Consider the following 6,741-nt stretch of genomic DNA (forward strand, 5'->3'; position numbering starts at 1 on the left):
TGTGAATTGACTGCTAACTGTGAAAGTTGCAATATCTGAAACTTTGAGATCGTCGTCCTCAGAAAACAGTGGAGTCTCTCTACTCACTAGATCCTGAAGATAAAATGTTTCCAGAAGAGGTCCAATGAAGGAAGAAGTTCTATGTCCATGGTAGTGGTAGGGTGCAGCTCGGCGCCCGATCTACCCCACCCCATGTTCAGACTTAGAGCATCTCCAATGGATGATGTACAAGTTGATGCCCAAAACTAGTTTTAAGGCTAGAAGAGAGAAGGTTTTTACATCACCGCGAAGGCTTTTGCTTCAACTGGTGATGTAGAAGTGGTGTCCTAAATGGCCTTTTTTTTTCTTCACGGCTGCATTTTTGCATATACATCACTTGTTGGAGTAGCGTTTTTGACACAAAGTGATGTAAACGGCCATTTTCAATATGGTCTACTTGTTCCTGCGTGATGAAAAAAGTTTACATCACCGCGGCGGTGCTGCAAATATGCAGCAGCGGGAAGCGATTTTCAGGCGTGATGAACTTTTTTTTACATCACTACATGCAGACACATGATCTGATGGGGCACTTTTTGGGGGCCAAAGTGCCCTAAACGGGTTCTTTTTTCTTTTGGGTGGGGCCGCGTTTTTACATCATTTGTTGGAGATGCTCTTAGGAAGTTTAGTTATAATTAATTTGTAGTGCCTTACTTCAACTTATATCGCCATACATGCTTGTCACTTTTGTAGGTCTATGCAGGACCTGCACCCTAGTTCCTAGGAAGTTGGTCCAAAAGTAGCATGTGCATCAGTGAGCCTTATTGGTAAATGGTTAAAAACTTTGCATATCCAGTTGGCCCATTAAAGGCAACATTAGTATGGGCGAAAACTGACCGGTTGCAAAGTGACTATGATCTATTCTAAAAAGATAAGCAAAGTGACTATGATCTTTATTTTTTTTCTCTACTAGACAAGAATGTTCAAGATAACCCATTGATGACGTGAGGTATATTTATTCGTGTAAAGGAGGAGGGTTTTGATAGGCTTGGCGAGCCAACGTAAAAACTCAGCCACTCTTATGGAGATGAAACCCAAAAGATTTTCGTTGGGGCGTAACCCTCTCAGCGACGCGCCACATCGGAACCCGGGTGTGGTGAAAATGGGCAAGGGCTAGGCCATCGCCCTCGAGGTGGCGCGTCGTATCTTGATCAGGATACGGTGGCAAGTGAGCGAGGATCGGGTCGTCGCATCCTTAGTGGCGTGCTGCATCGGCGCCCGGATGTAGTGGAAAATGAGCAAGGGTCTTCGCATTTTACTCGACGAGGGCAAAGGGTAAGGAAGCTAGCCGAGCCTAGGAGGATTCGCTTAGGTAGCTGGAACGTAGGGTCTCTGACAGGAAAGCTTCGGGAGCTAGTTGATGCAGCGGTGAGGAGAGGTGTTGATATCCTTTGCGTCCAAGAAGCCAAATGGAGAGGACAGAAGGCGAAGGAGGTGGAGGATACCGGCTTCAAGCTGTGGTACACGGGGACGACTGCAAATAGAAATGGCGTAGGCATCTTGATCAACAAGAGCCTCAAGTATGGAGTGGTAGATGTCAAGAGACGTGGGGACCGGATTATCCTGGTCAAGCTGGTAGTTGAGGACTTGGTTCTCAATGTTATCAGCGCGTATGCCCTGCAAGTAGGCCATAATGAGAACACCAAAAGGGAGTTTTGGGAAGGCCCGAAAGACATGGTTAGGAGTGTACCGATTGGTGAGAAGCTCTTCATGGGAGGAGACCTCAATGGCTACGTGGGTACATCTAACACATGTTTTGAAGGGACGCATGGGGGCTTCGGCTATGGCATCAGGAATGAAGAAGGAGAAGATGTCTTAAGCTTTGCTCTAGGCTACAACATGATTGTAGCTAACACCCTCTTTAGAAAGAGAGAATCACATCTGGTGACTTTTAGTAGTGGCCAACACTCTAGCCAGATTGATTTCATCCTCTGGAGAAGACAAGATAGGCGTGTGTGCCTAGACTCTAAGGTGATACCTGGAGAGAGTGTTGTACCCCAGTATAAGCTGATGGTTGCTGACTTCCGCTTTCGGATTCGTGTCCAGCGGGATAAGCATGCCAAAGTCGCTAGAACGAAGTGGTGGAAGCTAAAAGTGCAACTATCCCTGGGTGGTTTTGGTAATTACTAACAACATATAGCTCATTGAACTAATGATATTTCAAGATGATCATTTCAGAAAGTTCAATGATTGGCATGGCATGGATTAGGAATGTGGACCCCTCAAAATGCTAAGGACACATATTGGCTCAAGCTCAAGATTCTACATGATCCAAGATCACATTGAGTCCATAGAAAAAGCCAATACTATTAAAAGGGGATGAGGTGTTGCTTAATGGCTTGCTTACTCAAAATTCTTAGTGATATGCTCCAAAAGCCCGCAACCACTTTCTCATATCCACATATGTCCCAAACCAAAAGTCAAACTTGACCCTACCGATTTGATCTATCCGGCGCCACCGAGTTCACTTGACATAGCCACTGCCAGAAACCCTAGTCACTCCGGTCTCACCGATAGGGATCTCGGTCTCACCGAGATGGGATTGCAAACTCTCTATTTCCCTTTGTAATGTTTCCGTCCAACCGAGATGAGTGATCGGTCCCATCGATTTCGCAATGCAAACTCTCTGTTTCCCTTTCGTAATGTTCCGGTCTCACCGAAATGAGCGATTCGATCCCACCGAGTTTGCCTGACCAACTCTCTGGTTAGCTTATTATCAAAATCGGTCCCACCGAGTTTGTGTAATCGGTCTCACCAAGATTACGTTATGCCCAAACCCTAATGAAATCGGTCCCACCGAGTTGACATGTCGGTCCCACCAAAAATCCTAATGTTCACATTTTGAACTAAATCGGTCTGACCGAGTTTCATGATTCGGTCCCACTGAGTTTGGTGATTTGTGTGTAACGGTTAGGTGTGGAGGCTATATAAACCACTCCACCCTTCCTTCATTAGCGGGGAGAGCCATCAGAGCATGCCTACACTTCCAGCATTCATTTTTTGAGAGAGAACCACCTACTCATGTGTTGAGACCAAGATATTCCATTCCAACCATATGAATCTTGATCTCTAGCCTTCCCTAAGTTGCTTTCCACTCAAATCATCTTTCCACCAAATCCAAATCTGTGTGAGAGAGAGTTGAGTGTTGGGGAGACTACCATTTGAAGCACAAGAGCAAGGAGTTCATCATCAACAAACCGTCTATTACCTTTTGGAGAGTGGTGTCTCCTAGATTGGTTAGGTGTCACTTGGGACGCTCCAACAAGATTGTGGAGTTGAACCAAGGAGTTTGTACAGGCAAGGAGATCGCCTACTTCATGAAGATCTACCCTAGTGAGGCAAGTCCTTCGTGGGCGATGGCCATGGTGGGATAGACAAGGTTGCTTCTTCGTGGACCCTTCGTGGGTGGAGCCCTGCGTGGACTCGCGCAACCGTTACCCTTCGTGGGTTGAAGTCTCCAACAACATGGATGTATGATAGCACCACCTATCGAAACCACGCAAAAATCTCTGTGTCTACACTGCGTTTGCTCCCTCCAAACTCCTCCCTTTACCTTCATATGCAATGTTTTATATTCCATTGCTATACTCTTAGACTTGCATGTGTAGATTAATTGCTTGACTTGTTCTAAGTTGCTAAAATCTGCCAAGACTTAAAATTGGGAAAAGGCTAGATCTTTATTTGGTCAAGTAGTCTAATCACCCCCCATCTAGACATACTTTCGATCCTACAAGCGGTATCGGAGCTTTGGTCTCCATTTGCCTTGATTTCCATAGCTTTTGGTGATCATAGTCTTGGTTTCACAACCTAGGAGAGTATGGCGGCTAGCGAGGGAAATCACCATAGTAGAGGTCCTTACTTTGATGGTACTAATTTTGCTAGTTGGAAGCATAAGATGAAAATGCATATTCTTGGACATAACCCCGCTGGTTGGGCTATTTTGTGTATTGGCTTGCAAGGTGAATTCTTTGATGGGAGAGAACCGAACCGTGAAGCTAGCGCGGAAGAGTTGAAGATGTTGCAGTACAATGCTCAAGCTTTTGATATACTCTTCAACGGATAGTGCCCCGAAGAATTCAGTAAAATCAGCTGTCTTGAGAATGCAAAGGAAATTTGGGATACTTTGATTGATATGCACGAGGGTACCGACTCCGTCAAGGAATCCAAATTGGATGTGCTTCAAAGTCAACTTGACAAGTTTAAAATGAAGGATGGTGCAGGTGTCGTTGAAATGTACTCTAGGCTTGCTATCATCACAAATGAGATTGCCGGCTTAGGAAGTGAGGAAATGACCGATAGATTCGTCGTAAAGAAGATCTTTAGAGCCTTGGATGGAAAATATGATACCGTGTGCACATTGATCCAAATGATGCCCAACTACAAAGATCTCAAGCCGACGGAAGTCATTGGAAGAATTGTTGCTCATGAGATATCACTCAAGGATAAGGAAGAGCTTCACAAGAAGTCTAGTGGTGATTAGAAAGCCTCATGTGATGCTCCTACATCATCAAGTGACAAAGAAGCCTTCAATGAAGAATTGAGCCTAATGGTGAAGAACTTCAACAAGTTCTACAAAAGTAGAAGCAAGGAAATAAGTTCCAAGTCGAGGTCCTACAATGAAAAAATATCTTTGAGTCGTGAACATAATTGCTACAATTGTGGAAGACCTGGACACTACTCCAATGAATGTACGGCTCCCTACAAAGGAAGAGAAGATTCACCAAAAGGAGAAGTAGAAGAGAAGAGTCACCACCAAGAGAAAGAAGTAGAAGAGATGATCGTTATGAATGAAGAACAACATGGAGAAGCAAGGATTCAAAAAGGAAGGACAAGTCATCAAGGAGCTACGCAAAATGAAGACATCAAGCTCATGTTGGTGAATGGGTATCCGGCTCCGACTCCGACAACCACTCCGAGAGAAGTTATCACTCTGACTCCAAATATACTCAAGATGAAGGTGTTGCCCGTCTAGCACTTGTGTCAACCAACTCCTACGACATATTTGACTCACCAAATGAAGGAATTGGAAGATGCTTCATGGCTAAAGGCCCAAAGGTATCACACCCTGAGTATGTTGATTTCAATAGTGATGAAGATGATTTGCTAGGTGATGATGATTTACTTGTCGACAACTCTAGTGATGAAAACTATGATGAAATTGCTATTAATCATGCTAATCAAGATAAACGACTGATGATGATAAGAAGGAGATTGAGTGTCTAACTAAAGAACTAAACACTCTTAAGTTAGCTCATGAAACTACCTTGGAAAATCATCGAGAGCTTTTAAAGACTCATGGGAAGCTACCCTTTGAAAAGCTCAACCTTGAGCAAGAGCATGGGTTCTTAAAAGCAATCAATGATGATCTTTGCAAGAAAAGTTCTTCTTACATTGCCAAGCGTTTACTCTTGTCTACTTATATTCCACAAGTAAAATCTAGCAACAAGAGTAAGAAAGATTCTTCTTCTAGTAGTAACAATAATCATGTCAAATCCAATGTTGTTGCTTCTAGTAGTTCTCTTAATTCCACTAATGATTCTCTTATCCAAGTTACAATTGAGCAAGAAAATAGCTTATTGAAGGGAATTATAGATAAAGGTGTTTACAATAGCCTTGCCAGGAGTAAACAATTTGAGGAAACTGTATGCAAGCAAGGAAGGCACCGGAAGAATCAAGGTATTTGTTTTGAACGAAAGTTCAATGCCAATGGAGTTGAGTGGGATGAAGATCAATATCCCAAGACGAAGTTTGTTCCTCAACAAGAGAAGTATGATTCTACTTCTTTCCAAGGGACACAAGATCGAGATGATCTTCCACCACAAGACCACAAGTAAAAGGGCAAGGATAAGCTTCAAGAGGAGATTGATGCATTTGAAGAAGCTCCTAAGGCCTTGGTCAAGTGGGTTCCCAAGAATACATCAAGTTCTACTTCATCAAGTACGACTACAACTCCAAGGATTCACATCAAGATGATGTGGATCCCGAAGAAGAAGAACTAGAGAGTTCTTGAGGGTGACTCCGCCATTATAGTACACTCATATCATTTTGGCGAGGACAAGTGCAAACACTTCCAGCATTCATTTTCTGAGAGAGAACCACCTACTCATGTGTTGAGACCAAGATATTCCTTTCCAACCATATGAATCTTGATCTCTAGCCTTCCCCAAGTTGCTTTCCACACAAATCATCTTTCCACCAAATCCAAATCTGAGAGAGAGAGAGAGTTGAGTGTTGGGGAGACTATCATTTGAAGCACAAGAGCAAGGAGTTCATCATCAACACACCGTCTATTACCTTTTGGAGAGTGGTGTCTCCTAGATTGGTTAGGTGTCACTTGGGAGGCTCCAACAAGATTGTGGGGTTGAACCAAGGAGTTTGTATGGGTAAGTAGATCGCCTACTTCATGAAGATCTACCCTCGTGAGGCAAGTCCTTCGTGGGCGATGGCCATGGTGGGATAGACAAGGTTTCTTCTTTGTGGGTGGAGCCCTGCGTGGACTCGCGCAACCGTTACCCTTCATGGGTTGAAGTCTCCAACAACATGGATGTACGATAGCACCACCTATCGGAACCACGCAAAAATCTCTGTGTCTACAATGCGTTTGCTCCCTCCAAACTCCTCCCTTTACCTTCATATGCAATGTTTTACATTCCGTTGCTATACTCTTAGACTTGCATGTGTAGATTAATTGCTTGACTTGTTCTA

This window comes from Triticum aestivum, chromosome 7A (assembly GCF_018294505.1).
Source record: "Triticum aestivum cultivar Chinese Spring chromosome 7A, IWGSC CS RefSeq v2.1, whole genome shotgun sequence".
NCBI classification, from domain to species: domain Eukaryota; kingdom Viridiplantae; phylum Streptophyta; class Magnoliopsida; order Poales; family Poaceae; genus Triticum; species Triticum aestivum.